The sequence below is a fragment of the Oryctolagus cuniculus genome, chromosome X (genome assembly GCF_964237555.1).
Source record: "Oryctolagus cuniculus chromosome X, mOryCun1.1, whole genome shotgun sequence".
NCBI classification, from domain to species: Eukaryota; Metazoa; Chordata; class Mammalia; order Lagomorpha; family Leporidae; genus Oryctolagus; species Oryctolagus cuniculus.
The window spans coordinates 106,288,697-106,305,389 of NC_091453.1; the positions used below are offsets into that span (position 1 = coordinate 106,288,697).

The 16,693-nt window shown below is 38.1% G+C and overlaps 1 long non-coding RNA gene and 2 pseudogenes across 1 annotated transcript in view; 2 read left to right on the plus strand and 1 right to left on the minus strand.

The window, feature by feature from the left end:
* Positions 1-6,573, minus strand: part of LOC127484903 (uncharacterized) — a 72,532-nt gene extending 65,959 nt beyond the window's left edge. The window contains exon 1 of the long non-coding RNA XR_007912128.2: positions 6,444-6,573. This is a non-coding gene — a long non-coding RNA (uncharacterized lncRNA). The remainder of the gene's footprint in view (positions 1-6,443) is intronic.
* Positions 6,574-9,205: 2,632 nt separating this feature from the next.
* Positions 9,206-10,685, plus strand: LOC100339484 (rab GDP dissociation inhibitor beta pseudogene; annotated as a pseudogene).
* Positions 9,210-10,685, plus strand: LOC100359080 (rab GDP dissociation inhibitor beta pseudogene; annotated as a pseudogene).
* Positions 10,686-16,693: the final 6,008 nt, after the last annotated feature.

Here is a 16,693-nt window from a genome sequence, read left to right on the forward strand (position 1 = left end):
ATCATGCTGAGTGAAGTAAGCCAGTCCCAAAGGGACAAATACCGTATGTTCTCCCTGATCGGTGACAACTGACTGAACACCAAAAAGGAAACCTGCTGAAGTGAAATGGACACTATGAGAAATGGTGACTTGATCAGCATAGCCCTGACTGCTAATGGACAACTTAATACATTATCCCTCATAGTATTTTTTTTGTCTGTTCTACTTAATATGACTGGTTTAATTCTGTAATTATCACACAGTTATTCTTAAGTGTTGAAAATTAACTGAAATGTGATCCCTGTTAAACATAAGAGTGGGAATAAGAGAGGGAAGAGATGTATAATTTGGGGCATGCTCGGGCTGACTTGCCCCAATTGGTAGAGTTGGAAACATACCAGGGGATTCCAATTCAATCCCATCAAGGTGGCATGTGCCAATGCCATCTCACTATTCCAAGTGATCAATTTCAGTTCACAATTGATCATAATGAAAGGACTAAGAGTCAAAGGGATCACATAAACAAGTCTAGTATCTGCTAACACTAACCGATAGAATAAATAAAGGGGAGAGTGATCCAACATGGGAAGTGAGATACTCAGCAGACTCATAGAATGGCGGATGTCCTAAATAGCACTCTGGCCTCAGAATCAGCCCTAAAGGCACTCGGATCTGGCTGAAAAGCCCATGAGAGTATTTCAGGCATGGAAAGCCAAGACACTCTGGCAAAAAGATCTCTGTGAGTGAGATCCCAGTGGAAAGAACAGGTCTTCAAAGAGGGAGGTGCCTTTCTCTGAAGGGAGGAGAGAACCTCCACTTTGACTATGACCGTGTCTAAACAAGATAAGAGTCGGAGAACTCAAGGGGCTTCCATAGCCTTGGAAACTCATGACTGGTACATAGGGAGATTACTGAGGCCATAAACAGGAGTGTCAATTTGTAAAGTCAACAACAGGAGTCACTGTGCACTTACTCCTCATGTAGGATCTCTGTCCTTAATGTGCTGTACACTGAGGCTTAATGCTATAACGAGTACTCAAACAGTATATTTCACTTTGTGTTTCTATGGGGGTGCAAACGATTGAAATCTTTACTTAATGTACACTAAACTGATCTTCTGTAAAAAAAAAAAAAAAAAGAGAAATTATCAATTCCCAACTTGACTCTCACTGGGATTAAACATGACAATAGGTCTGATCTGATTTCATCATCATTTAAAAAAAATCATCTATTATTTTTCACTTTATGTTTCTGTGTGGGAGCAAACTGTTGAAATCCTTACTTAAGGTATACTAAGCTGATCTTCTGTATATTAAGATAATCGAAAATGAATCTTGATGTGAATGGAAGGGGAGAGGGAGTGGGAAAGGGGAGGGTTGTGGGTGGGAGGGACAGTATGGTGGGGAAGCCATTGTAACCCATGAGTCGTACTTTGGAAATTTATATTCATTAAATAAAAGATAAAAAAAATATTTATGCAAATGTCAAATAACAAATGCATCAACACACGAAACAAGAATAAGGAAGACAACAGGATGCCCCCAAAAGAACACAACACTTCAAGATTGTGAAAATGATGAGATTTAAGAAATGGAATGAAGTGGAATTCAAAATAGTGATCATAACATTACATAGAAGGAATCAGAAGCAAATGCATGAACTACTGAAGACATTAAACAAAATTTCTCCAATGAAATTGAGATGTTAAAGAGAAATAAAAATGAGATGAAGAATTCAATAGAATAAAAAATGCAGCAGAAACCCTTAACAACATATCAGTGAAGCAAAACAAAGAATATCCAATGCAGAAGACAAGTCAAAGGAAATTATACTGTAAAACAGAAAAAGAAAAAGAAGAAATTAGAAAACTAAAAAATACTGTTGGGAATCTACAAGATACTATCAAGTGACCCAACATAAGGGTTCTAGGAGTTCCTGAAGGTGTGGAAAGAGAGAAAGGATTAGAAGGTGTTTTTAGTGAAATAACCTCCATAATTTGGAGAAAGAAAGGGACATCCAAGTACAGGAAGCACATAGAACTCTTATTAAACATGAACAGAAAAGATCTTCACCATGGAGCCGGCGCTGTGGCTCAATAGGCTAATCATCCACCTTGCGGCGCCGGCACACCGGGTTCTAGTCCCGGTCGGGGCACTGGATTCTGTCCCGGTTGCCCCTTTTCCAGGCCACCACGACACATTGTAATCAAACTCTCAACAGTGAAACATAAAGAAAAGATTCTAAAATGTGCACAAGAAAAATGCCAGACTGCTTTCAGAGGACCATCAATTAGACTCACAGCGGACTTCTCATCAGAAACCCTACAGGCTAGGAGAGAATGACACGATATATTTCAAGTAGTAAGAGAAAAAAAAAAACTGTCAGCCCAAAATACACTTACCTGCAAAGCTCTCATTTATGAATGGAAGTAAAATAAAGACCTTCCATAGCAAACAGAAATTGAAAGAATTTGTCACCACCTGTCCAGCCCTACAAAAGATGCTTAAGGATGTGCTGCACACAGAAACATATAAACATGGTCATCACTATGAAAGAAGGTAAAGGAAGAAAATCTCTCAGTGAAACGTCAAAGGAAATTCAAAGTAAACAATAGGAATACTTTTGGAAAAAATGGCAGGGCAAATTCATTATTTATTGATAGTCACTTAGAATGTAAATGGCCTCAACTCTCCATTTAAAAGACACAGACTGGCTGAATGGATTAAAAAACAAAACACATCTATTTGCTGCCTATAAGAAACACATCTCACCAACAAAGATACACGCAGACTGAAAGTGAAAGGTTGGAAAAATATAATCCATGAAGACAGAAACCAAAAAAGAGCTTCTGTATCCATCCTATACCAGACAAAATAGACTTTAACACAAAAACTGTTTAAAGAGATAAAGAAGAGCACTGTGTAATGATTAAGGGATCAATTCAACAGGAAGATGTAACTATTATAAATGTATATGAACCTAATCACAGCACTCCTGGCTATTTAAATACATGTTAAGGGATCTAAAGGGAGACATAGGCTCAAATACGATAGTAATGGGAGACTTCAATACCCGACTTTCAGGAGCGGACAGATCAACCAGACAGAAAATCAGCACGGGAATAGCAGAGATAATCAACACTATAGGTCAGATGGACCTAACAGATATCTACAAAAGTTTTCATCCTATGGTTGCAGAGTATACATTCTTCTCACCAGTACATGGATCTTTCTCTAGGATTGACCACATACTAGGCCATAAAGCAAGTCTCAGCAAATTCAAAAAAAATGAAAGCATATCATGTATCTTCTCAGACCACAATAGATTGAAGCTGGAAATCACCAACTCAGGAATTTCCAGAACATATCCAAACACCTGGAAACTGAACAATATTCTCCTGAATAAACAGTGGGTCATAGGATAAACCAAAAGAGAAATCAAAAACTTTCTAGAAACAACTGAAGATGACAATACAACATATCAAAACTAGTGGGATACAGCAAAAGCAGTGTTAAGAGGAAAGTTTATAGTAATTGGTACCTACATAAAGAAAATGGAAAGAAAACAAATAAATGAGCTATCAATACATCTCAAGGACCAAGAAAAGCAACAGCAAACAAACCCAAGACTAGTAGGAGAAAAGAAATAATTAAAATTAGAGAAGAAATAAACAAATTGAAACAAAAAATAACAATACAAAAGATCAGCAAATGAAGCGCTGGTTTTCTGAAAAAAAAAAAAATAAACAAAATTGACACACCATTGGCCCAACTAACCACAAAAAGGAAACAAAAGACTCAAATCAATAAAATTAGAGATGAAAAAGGAAATGTCACACAGACACTACAGAAATAAAAAGAATCATCAGAAATTACTACATAAAGCTCTATGCTAAGAAACTGGGAAACCTAGAAGAAATGGAAAGATTCCTGGACACATACAACCTACCTAAGTTGAGCTATGAAGACATATAAAACCTAAACAGACCCATAACCAAGACAGAAATTGAATCAGTAATAAAGACACTCCCAACAAAGAAAAGCCCAGGACCAGATGGTTTCACTGGTGCATTCTACCAGATATTTAAAGAAAAATTAACTCCAGTTTTTCTCCAGTTATTCAAAACAATGGAAAGGGAGTGAACCCTCCCAAATTCTTTATATGAAGCCAGCATCACCTTAATTCCTAAATCTGAAAAAGATGCAATAAAGAGAACTACAGACTAATATCCCTGATGAACATAGATGCGAAAATCCTCAACAAAATTATAGCCAATCAAATCCAACAACACATCAGAAAGACCATCCACACAGACCAAGTAGGATTATCCCTGGTATGCAAAGATGGTTCAACATTCACAAATCAATCAATGTGATACATCACATTAACGAACTGAAAAACCATATGAATATCTAGGCAGGTGAATAGAAAGCATTTGATGAAATACAACACTCTTTCATCATGAAAACTTTAAGCAAACTGGGTATAGAAGGAACATTCTTCAACAAAATCAACTTATATTTGACCAAGGATCTAAAACCAATCCCTGGAGCAAGGGCAGTCTCTTTAGCAAATGGTGCTGGGAAAACTGGATTTCTACATGCAAAAGTGTGAAGCAAGACCCCTACCTTACACATTACACAAAAATCCACTCAACATGGATTAAAGATCTAAGCCTATGACCTGACACCATCAAATTATTAGAGAACATTGGGGAAAGCCTGCAAGACATTGGCACAGGCAAAGAGTTCCTGGAAAAGAACGCAGAGGCACAGGAAATAAAAGCCAAAATTAACAAATGGGATTACAACAAATTAAGAAGTTTCTGTACTGCCAAAGAAACAGTCAGCAAAGTGAAGAGGCAACCAACAGAATGGGAGAAATTATTTTCAAACTATGCAACTGATAAAGGATTAATAACCAGAATATACAAAGAGATTAAGAAATTCCACAGCTGGCACCGTGGCTCACTTGGCTAATCCTCCCCCTGCAGTGCTGGCACCCCAGGTTCTAGTCCCGGATGGGGCGGTGGGTACTAGTCCTGGTTTCTCCTCTTCCAGTCCAGCTCTCTGGTGTGGCCCGGGAGGGCAACAGAGGATGGCCCAAGTGCTTGGGTCCCTGCACCCACATGGGAGACCAGGATGAAGTACCCAGCTCCTGATTTCGGATCGGTACAGCACCAGCCATGGTGGCCATTAGGGGAGTAAACCAACAGAAGGAAGATCTTTCTCTGTGTCTCTCTCTATGTCTACAACTCTCTCTCTGTCTTGCTCTCTCACTGTCTAACTTTGCCTGGCAAAAAAAAATAATAAACTGCACAACAACAAAACAAACATCCCAGTTAAGAGATGGGCCAAGGACTTAGACAGTTTTCAAAAGAGGAAATCCAAATGTCCAGCAGACACATGAAAAAATGTTCAGGATCACTAGCCATCAGGTAAATGCAAATCTAAACCACAATGAGATTTCACCTCACTCCAGCTAGAATGGCTTTCATACAGAAATCAACAAACAAATAATGCTGGTGAGAATGTTTGGAAAAACTACCCTAATCCACTGTTGGTGGGGATGTAAACTGGCACAGCCACTATGAAAGACAGTATGGAAATACCTCAAAAATCTGAAAATAGACCTACCATATGACCTAGCCATCCCACTCCTGGGAATTTCCCCAAAGGAAATGAAATCAGTAAACAAAAGAGTTATCTGTACCCCCATGTTTATTGAAGTTCAATTCTGAAGGGAGGAGAGAACTTCCACTTTGCTTATGGCCTTGTCTAAATACTGATGGAGTTTGTAGATTCAAAAGTCTTCTATAGTGCAGGCAATTCATGTCAAGAGCTTTCGGTGGTCAATGACATCATACATAAGAGTGCTAATTGTTAAATTAACAACAGGAGTCACTGTGCACTAACTTGCCGTGCAGGATCTCTGTCTTCAATGAGTTGTATTATGAGATTTACTGTAAAACAAGTTCTTGGGTTTTTTGTGTATATGCATATGTGTGCAAATTTTTGAAATCTTTACTTAGTATAGTGTTGGTCTTCTGTGTATAAGGTTAATTGAAAATGAATCTTAACGGAGAATGGGACTGGGAAAGAGAGAGGAGGTGGAGGGGCGGGAGTATGGATGAGAGGGCGGGTGTGGTATGAAGAATAACTATTTCTAAAACTGCACTTATGAAATTTGTATTCCTTTAAAAATAAATAAATAATTAGATAAATAAATAAATAACTTTAAAACATAAAGGAAGTCTGTTTCACTGAAGTGTCATACTGCTATGTGAGCATTTAGGGCAGAAAATTTTGCTTAGCACTACCCAGCTGTCTTGGAAACCAATAGTAATCTATAATTGTCTGGGAAGTGATAAAACCTGAGCCCTCAAAATTGAAGCATATGGCCTAAAGGATAAGGTGAACAGGTCAACAAGAAATGCAAATAAAACCAATGCAGTCTTTTCTCACCTGGGAAGATTTTAAGCCTGAAAGTTTATGCTCTGCAAGTTTCGTGTACATTTTAGTAAGACATGACAATGAGGCATCAAGAATTCCTCAGCGGGGCTTGAAGCCAGGCAGCCAAACTGCAGGATATCTGGAGACAGAGGGAGAGAGAGAGGTGTCAAAGCAACTGTGTCCTAGTTACTAAGATCCGATTGTTGGGAAAGTGAGAATACATAAGGGATGCTTGTACTCACTCTCAAACTTCTTTTCCTATTTTCTCTACTACTCATGTTTAATATTTTTTATTTGCTTTGTCTAACATACCCAATGTATCATTCCCCAAGGAAAGGAATCCAGGGTATTCAACTCAGATATGCCAAATGAGATTAATTTATACTCTGACTTTACCAAACCTGGTAATCATCAGCTGGGAGGGCAGGTACAGTGGGAAGAACCACTATGTTCCTAAAGATGTATTTATGAAATGCATGAAGTTTGTATACCTTAAATAAAACAGTTCTGGGTAAAAATAATAATAATAATAAAAGCAAGAAAAAAATAATTCCAGAGGCAAATATGGGGCTAAAATGCTTTAGTTGAGAACAGAAAGCTAACGGGACAAATAGCATGATTATTTAACTATGGGGAAACACTACAGGGACACCTTAACATTGTCAGAAACTTAGAGGATGGCATGTCTGACCAATTTTGGCTTTCGCAACGTAGCAGGCAGAGACATGGTCTAAATGGGTTCAAAATAAAGAAAATAAAAAATAATTAAGGAGATGGAAATGGAAGATAGGAGATAAGAAATGAGTGTACAAAAAGAAAGGTTTATCAATTTATCCTTTGGATAGAACAGACAAAAAATAAATCAATGAAACAGTAACGTTTGCTAATTAAGTTAATTTGTTGTTTTAGGCAAATGTATATTTCATTTTCACATTACAGTAGTGAAAGTGAAGGTATCTCTCATATTATGCTGCATTTTGCTAATGTGTTCCATAGGCCACATTTCTCAAAAATCCCTTGGGGTACTAGCTAAAAATAAACATTACTGGACCCTTTCATAAATTTCAATTGGAATTTCTGGAAGTATGCTCTCACGTTAGGGACAAAAAACAGCATTTTTAAGAGCATCTGTAGTTCAAAAGTTCTCAAACAGCAATCTGCAGACACCTGGGGTTTTTAGGGAGTTCCCTGAATTCAAAAAGATTTTTATAGTAATTATTAGTATAATCCTGTGCTGACATTTGCTTTAATATCACAAAAACAATGGAGGATAAAATTACTGGTGGCTTGGTATGCATCAAGGCAACCACACTCTTTATTACTAATAATTATATTCTTCACTCCCATGCATTCACAGTAAACGCACAACAAAAGGAGCCAGTTTCACTTTAAAATGTTCTTGAAGAATTAACTTGAAGAATTTTAGTAAGTCTTGATCTAGGGAGTATGTGTCTTTTTAATATTCTGTATGACAAAATGCAAAATCTGTATAAAGCACTTCTAACACAAACTGAAGTAGACTGATTATCTCAAGGAAAAAACACTTGTGTGGTTTGAGTTGCAAACTGAACTTTTTCTCAGAGAACACTATTTTAATTTTAAAGAACTGACAAATTATAGTTTTCATATGTGAGTATTTCTTGATACGTTCTTCAGAAATTAATGAAATAATCCTGTCACTTCAAGGAAATCAACTGACACTATTGGTTACCAATGATAAAATTTCAAACATTCAAGTGAAAAATTAGAACTTGTCCTTAGTGTGCTGTACATTGAGATTTAATACTATAACTAGTACTCAAACAGTATTTTTCACTTTATGTTTCTGTGTGGGAGCAAACTGTTGAAATCTTTACTTAATGTATGCTAAACTGATCTTCTGTATATAAAGAGAATCGAAAATGAATCTTGATGTGAATGGAAGGGGAGAGGGAGTGGGAAAGGGGAGGGTTGCGGGTGGGAGGGACGTTATGGGGGGGAAGCCATTGTAATCCATAAGCTGTACTTTGGAAATTTATATTCATTAAATAAAAGTTTTAAAAAAAAAAACCTTTATCTCCAACCAAAATCATGACATTTTCCACCCATAAAGGATCATTAATTAATTAGCAATGTTAGTAATATGAGTATTTCTAGTAATATTAATGTTTTTTATTTGTATAAAAATATGTCAACATTTCAAAGATATCTATAACTCAATGAATTAAAATGTTCCAAATAATAAATGCATGATGTTAAAAACTCATTTATGATTAAAAATATCCATTCAGAAATGCCAGGTAAATTGATGGATGTTAAGGAAACAGAGTATGAAAAGTTGATCACTATAGTTTTGAATGCAATATTGCAACTAACCTCTAAAAAACTACTACTTGTTGAATTTGGGTGTAATATCAAAGAAAACTGTTCCTAATTACCTGGAAAAGCTATTAAACTTCTCAATTACAAATCTAAATAAGACTGGATTTTCTTCTTGTATCTCAAACAAAAACACATACTGCAACAGATTGAATGCAAAATAAATGATGTGATAATACAGCTCATCTTGGAGGTCGCTGCCCTCTGCACCCTCTCCCCGTCCCTTGCCCGCTCTTCTCTTCCCGTTTGAGGTGGCGGCTGGGCTTGCCTCCTCGTCAGCTCCATTTTTTTTCTAGCCTCCCGCCTTCCCTTTTCCCTTAACCTGAGAGCGGTCTGAGCTCCTCTCCGCCTCCTTAGAGAGGCCGCAAGGTCTTTTAGCTTTTCTCCTTTCTCGAGTCGTCCGCCTCGCCCTACCCCGCCATGAATGAGGAGTACGACGTGATCGTGCTGGGCACCGGCCTGACGGAATGTATCGTCAAGTATCATGTCAGTGAATGGAAAGAAAGTTCTTCACATGAATCAAAACCCATACTATGGAGGAGAAAGTGCATCTATAACACCTCTGGAAGATTTATACAAAAGATTTAAAATACCAGGATCATCACCATCATCAATGGGGAGAGGAAGAGACTGGAATGTTGACTTAATTCCCAAGTTCCTTATGGCTAATGGTCAGCTGGTTAAGATGCTGCTTTATACAGAAGTCACTCGTTATCTGGATTTCAAAATGACAGAAGGAAGCTTTGTCCATAAAGGAGGGAAAATCTACGAGGTTGCTTCCACTGAAGCAGAAGCCCTTGCATCTAGCTCAATGGGACTATTTGAAAAACGTCGCTTTAGAAAATTCCTGGTGTATGTTGCCAATTTTGATGAAAACGATGCTAGAACTTTTGAAGGTGTTGATCCCAAGAAGACTGCAATGCAAGATGTGTATAAGAAATTTGATTTGGGTCAAGATGTTATCGATTTTACAGGTCATGCTCTTGCACTCTACAGAACTGATGACTACTTAGATCAACCATGTTGTGAAACCATTAATAGAATTAAACTTTACAGTGAGTCTCTGGCGTGATATGGCAAAAGCCCATACCTTTATCCACTCTATGGCCTTGGAGAACTCCCACAAGGATTTGCAAGGCTAAGTGCTATTTATGGTGGTACCTACATGCTGAATAAACCTATTAAAGAAATCATTGTGCAGAATGGGAAGGTGGTTGGTGTAAAATCTGAAGGAGAGATTGCTCGCTGTAAGCAGCTCATCTGTGACCCCAGCTATGTAAAAGATCGGGTGGAGAAAGTGGGCCAGGTGATAAGAGTTATCTACATTCTTAGCCATCCCATCAAGAATACCAACAATGCCAACTCCTGCCAGATCATTATTCCACAAAACCAAGTCAATCGAAAGTCAGATATCTATGTTTGCATGATTTCCTCTGCACACAATGTGGCAGCACAAGGGAAGTACATTGCCATAGTCAGTACAACTGTGGAAACCAAGGAACCTGAGAAAGAAATCAGACCAGCTTTGGAGCTGTTGGAACCAATTGAACAGAAATTTGTTAGCATCAGTGACCTCCTTGTACCAAAAGATTTGGGAAAAGAAAGCCAGATCTTTATTTCCCGCACATGTGATGCTACGACTCACTTTGAGACAACTTGTGATGACAGTAAAGACATCTATGAGAGGATGACAGGATCAGAGTTTGACTTTGAGGAAATGAAGCGCAAGAAAAATGACATCTATGGGGAAGACTAACAATAGTACATGTTATTAAATTGGGACAAATTTAAAATTTGGCAAATAATGCATATTGTATGAAACCAGTATTGTAAGGCCTGATTTTGTAATCAAAATGGAGGGATTGAAGAGCACTATACCAGTAAATATTCCTCCCCCTTCATCTTTCTAATATCATGTATTAACTTCTGTTCTTGGAGTGGCTATTCAGAATTGGCAGGTTACCACATTCTGTTCCAATTCAACCAAACTACCCAACACCCTGCGAAGGATCAGTTTTAAACAAACATTGTGATACTGATACAGAGAACTTGATACAGTATTTTTATCTTTTAATCAGCATAGCCTTGGCAGTTGTGCCTCTGCTGCTCAAGAACTGTATCTGTATGTCTGTGCCATCTGTCCTTATGACACTGAGATCCTACACTGAATATTCCATAATTTGAAACAGCACCCCCAAGTTGTCCCTCTAATTTTGTTTTGTGTTTTATCACATATTATGGCAGGTCCCAAATAGTATAGCCACAGATTTGGTTTATGTGGGCATAAAATTCTAACCAAACTCCAGAGATAGGGAGTCATTTGGAGGAAGCCACTTTGTGGTGTTTTAACTAATGAAATTGGTGAGACCAAGGGGAAAGGAATCAGTCATAAAGCAGGTAAAATGTAGAAGTATCTTTTATATCACAGGTGTGGCTTCTCCAGTGGACCAAGCTGCAATGCAGTATTGATTTGACAGAGCCTCTACTTGAGTCTGTCTGAAATGGCTCCAAATGATTTCTGTACTGCAAAATAAAGCCAAATTCTGGATACCAAAAAAAAAAAAAAATACAGCTAATCTTCTGTTATGCCAGATATTAGAGATTTGCAAAAATATAAACAATTCCATTCTTTTCACGAAATTAGATTAGCTTTCACAAAACTGTGTTACGTAATTACATAATTGGTTCATTATTACTTTTTAAAAGACTTATTATTTGAAAGAGAGAGACAGAGAGACAGAGACAGAGAGAGAGAGAGAGAGAGAGAGAGAGAGATTCCACTAGATGGTTCACTACCCAAATGCCACAATAGCCAGGACTGGGCCAGGTCCAAACAGGAGCCAGGAACTCCATCCAGTCTCCCATGTGGGTGGCAGGAATCCAAGTACTTGAGAGATTACCTGCTGTCTTCTCAGGTACATTAGCAGGGAGCTGGTAAGAAAGAAGAGTAGCTAGAACTGGAACCGGCACTCTGGTGTGGGATGCAGGAGTCCCAAGCAGCTGCTTAATCTGCTATACCACAACACCTGTACCCATCATTATTTTTAAATAAATCAATAAACACATAATTTTAATTTCTCATTTTAATTACTGATATAGCAAATTATCAATAAATATAACCCACATTTTAAAAAATAAAAAATGAGGGCCAGTGCTGTGGTGTGGTAGGCTAAGCCTTCACCTGCTGCACCGGCACTCCATATGGGCGCTGGTTTAAGTCCCAGCTACTCCTCTTCCAATCCAGCTCTCTGATGATGGCCTGGAAAAGCACAGGTGCTTGGGCCCGTACACCTGTGTGGGAGACCCAGAAGAAGCTCCTGGCTCTTGGCTTGGGTTCAGCTCAGCTCCAGCCTTCACAGCCATCTGGGGAGTGAACAGGTAGATGGAAGACCTCTCCCTCTCTGCCTCTCTCTGTAACTCTATTGGTTCAAATACTAGCTCCTGCATTTTTTTTAAGATTTATTTATTTGAAAGACAGAGTTAGAGAGGTAAAGACAGAGACAGAGGTCTTCCATCTGCTGGTTCACTCCCAAGATGGCCGCAATGGCCAGAGCTGTGCCGATCTGAAGCCAGGGGCCAGAAGCTTCTTCCAGGTCTCCCACGAGGGTGCAGGGGCCCAAGGACTTGTGTCATCTTCTACTGCTTTCCCAGGCCATAGCAGAGAGCTCGATCGGAAGAAGAGCAGCCGGGACTAGAACCGGCACCCATATGGGATGCCAGTGCTCAGGCCAGGGCTTTTTAGCCTGCTGTGCCAGAGTGCTGACCCCAGCTGCTGCTATTAAATCCAGCTTCCTGGGGCTGGCACTCTGGCACAGAGTAAGGTTAAGCAAGCATCTGCAGTACCAACATCCCATATGGGTACCAGTTGAGTCCTGCCTGTTTCACCTCCAATCCAGCTCTCTGTGAATGGCCTAGAAAGGCAGCAGAAGATGGTCCAAGTTCTTGGGACCTTGTACCCACATGGGAGACCCAGAAGAAGTTCCTGGCTTCTGGATTCGGCCTGGCCCACTGATGGCCATTGTGGCCATCTGGGGAGTGAACCAGCAGGGAGATACCACGCTCTTGCTCTCTATCTCTCTTTCTCTCAACTCTGCCTTCCAAATAAATAATCTTTTTTTAAAAAATCCAGCTTCCTGCTAATGGGTACTATTAGCAGGTGATAGCTAATATATTTGTGTACCCAATACCCATGTAGGAGACCTAGATTGAGCTTCTTTCCAGCCTGCAGCTTCACCTCTACCTCCCCAGGCATTGTAGGCATTTGGGGTGGTGAACCAGTAGATGGAAGCACTCACTCTTGATCTTTCTTTTTCTCAAATAAATAGAAAAATAAGTAAAAACATTGTCAGTCTGCAATTTTTTAAAAAAAAAATCTTCATAGGTCCTCATAATTTTTAGGAGCAAAAAATGATGCTAAATCCGAAAAAATTGAGATTTGTTGCTGTAGATTTTTTCTGATTCTCAATCACATTTGAAAATCATTACCCTAACAATGAAGGGAAGCATTCATGGAAATGTTTTAATAAGAAGATGGGCATAATACCTTTGTAACTAGTTGTAACTATCATGTAATTCTTCAGAGATTTGTATAAAGTTTAGGCAGAGATATTCAAAGGTAAAGTTGGGGGTGACTCTTCATAATTCATTACACTTGTCTCATCTAAATTATTTCATCTTAAAATTATTTAAACTAAATTTAGGTTTAATGTAATCCACATTACATTTGCTAAACATTTATCAACCACGGATTTTTTCAAAGTAAATTATCTATCTTGGTCATGCTTCACAATTGATCGAATATAATTCTGCTTGTGTACAGAAACTTTAAGAACTGCTTGGTAGACACAAACACTACATTTGAATCTCATTTTATGCTGCTTTCTGCAGAGCTTCTTAATTATGCAGCTAGCCACAGTCAACAGGGGTTCCGGGAAGATAAAAGCTCTGCTGAGAAATAAGAGAGAAGAATTCAGTCTAATTCAACAAATACTCGGATACCAACTTTGTGCCAGCCTCTTTGCCAGGCATATGTTCTCTACCTTCCAATACTTTAAAGTCAAGTGATCCAAAGTTATTTCAAGAGTTTTCTGAGTATCTCTTTTGGACTGTGTTAAATCTGCTACTATAGTTTATGTGGAAACCAGGGAACAAGGTAACTTCTAAAATTTAGGAACATTATCCCCACTAGATCTTTCTCTCGCTTCCCCCATGTACAGTAGAAACTGGTACCACCAATTAGATTGTCTTTCAGCAATATAGCTGCAGGATAAATTGTGCCAAGTTAAAATGAAACAAGTTTAAATCAAGATTATGAAACCCAATCACACTGTGGCTAAATAATGGAGTTTTCAATATGCCCAAATTTAAGTCCCCTCTCTTTCCCACTTACTATCTGGATGAACTGAAGCAAGTCTCAGCTCTAAAATTCACTTAAAACCCAACTCAATGTTGTGATCATCAAATGAGATAATTAACCTAAATGCACAGAGAACAGCATTTGGCATATAGAAAGTACCCAACTAAAGGTAGTTCTCCTGGTTTTATTTCAGTAAAAAAAAAAGTTTCTGTAAACATCTGTGTTTAATACATACATAAATCCTGCCAGATCACCAAACATTATTCACTGTATCTTTCAGAGAGTATCAGCAAACCTTTTTATTTCCCCTCATGCTTACTAAATATGCACCCAGAGTACCAAATATGTATGTCCAGTGTTTGGAATTGACAACATGCTTCCCAAACTTGAAAATCATATCAAGCTCAAGATTAAAGCAGAGTGTGAGTGATCATATATTTTACAGGTGAGAAAACAGGGAGTTCTGACAAATTAAGTGACTTAGCTAAGGTCACACAGCTAGTAAGTGATGGAATCACGAGTCAAACCCACCTTTGTCTGACCCTGCTGCCATGTTCTTTCAATCCTTAACTGACAAGGATCAATAAAGCTCAGAATAATGGCAGTAGTCCTGAAAAGACCATTCATCAAAAGAAATATCAAAGGTCAACTGCATTTGATTCACTTGCACACATTGTGGCAATAATGTAGATTCAGGTAATCTAAGATTATCAGTAAAAAGAAACAAATGAGACCCACTAGTTTCTAGACAGGTAACTAAAATATCTCACCCACATGATTTCTGTTTACCCCAGGATATTCTCCACCAAGTTGCTTCCTAGATTGAAAAGAATCTCTAAGGAAAGATGGGGGAAGTACAGAAGTAAATGCAGAGCAACAATCACTGAAGCACTTTAATCAGGAGACACTTTAAACTTTCATCTTGAGAGCTGAGAAAAAGTGTAGAGTTGTGTGATTGGGGCAAACAATCCTTGATTTTGTAGGGCCTTAAGAAGCCATTTGAGATCCTTTCATGAAGGATGAAGTAAGAGTTAGGCAGTAATTGCTTTGGCATCTTTCAGGAAAAATCAATAATGAATATGAGTGAAGGGTCAAGGAAAAAATAACAGATTCATTTCAGAGGTAACAGAGAATGTGAAAAATCAAACTAAAGAGATTTTGTACCATTGTTAAAAAGGAGGATTGCTTCTTATCTCCTTGACAGTAGTGATTAGGGAAATGTGATATATTTTAAAAATAATGAAAAGGCCAAAGAAACAGTAATGTCTTAGAATATTTGAGTTTAAGACAGATTTACTTTCTAAGAAATATGAATCCTTAATAAGTGAGATGCTCAGGGAATGGTGGGTTTGGGCTAATTACATTTCTGTGCAACTGAAGCTTAATCTTAAACTTTCTTTAATCAATCTGGACTATAGAACATATTTGTATCTCTCTTTGCTAAGTTAGGCTGCTGTAAAATCTTAATACTACTGGCCAAGTTCAAGACCTAGGAAAATGTGATTTTTTTTTTCACCTCCAACTGTTTTTGTCACGTGCATCTTTCCCACATCCTGTTCTCTGCTTCCATCTTTGTTCATGCATACATACAACCCCTCCCTCAATTCCCAACTCCAGGAAATGACCATGTGTTATCCATTCAATCTCATAAATATTTCTATTTTAATATCTGCCACCTCCCTTCCACTCCATGTCTTCATTGCTTACCTGGTAAAATATAACCTAGTACTAATTGTTTTAGTAGTTGTTCATAATGCCTTCTATGTTAACTTCTCCAAGCCAGCCTCCATACTGCAACCAGGCGCCTCTATAAACTGCAAATACAACCATGACCTTCTGCACCTGAGAACCCTGCAGTGACTCTTTATTGCCTTTAAAGTCCAATTTAAATGTCTTAACTTTAATACTCTGGCTTCTGTCTACTAGACCAGCTTCTTTTCTGCCATATTCCATGTCTTACTGCCTGCTACAGCCACAATGAACTACTTCTAGTTCATACTATGTGCCTCTTTCCCTTAAGTTTCCTATTTTGTCTGGAGTGCCCTTTGCCCTTTCTCTAGCACTCCACTAAGTCTAATTCTATTCATCCTTCAAAATTAACTTCATATGTCATCTTCTCATGAATGCTTTCCTGATATCACTGTAACTGTCTATCCTACATAGTCTATAACATGGTGCTTATGTTCATGCTTATAATATTTCATTGTAACCATTCATTAGTCCCTTTGTTTCTGTTTGAATCCAATGAATGAATAGTGTCCTTTGTCACTCTATCCAATGTCTACTGCTGAATAATTATTCAACAGATGCTTGATGTGAGTGTTTTTTGCTATCCTTTTCTCTTCTAATTAAGCATCATTTAAATATCCCGGTTAATTGAGGAGCAAAATTCTAGTTTCTTTTTTTCAGGTTTTAAGTCCTGTTCCATGCAAATATCCTCTTCTTCTAGTGATAGGGACATTTGTTAATCTAGTCCTGACCCTTTGCCTAAAAAAATAACTACTGTGGCTACTAAACAAATGAAAGAAATCTTCAAAAAATATATTAA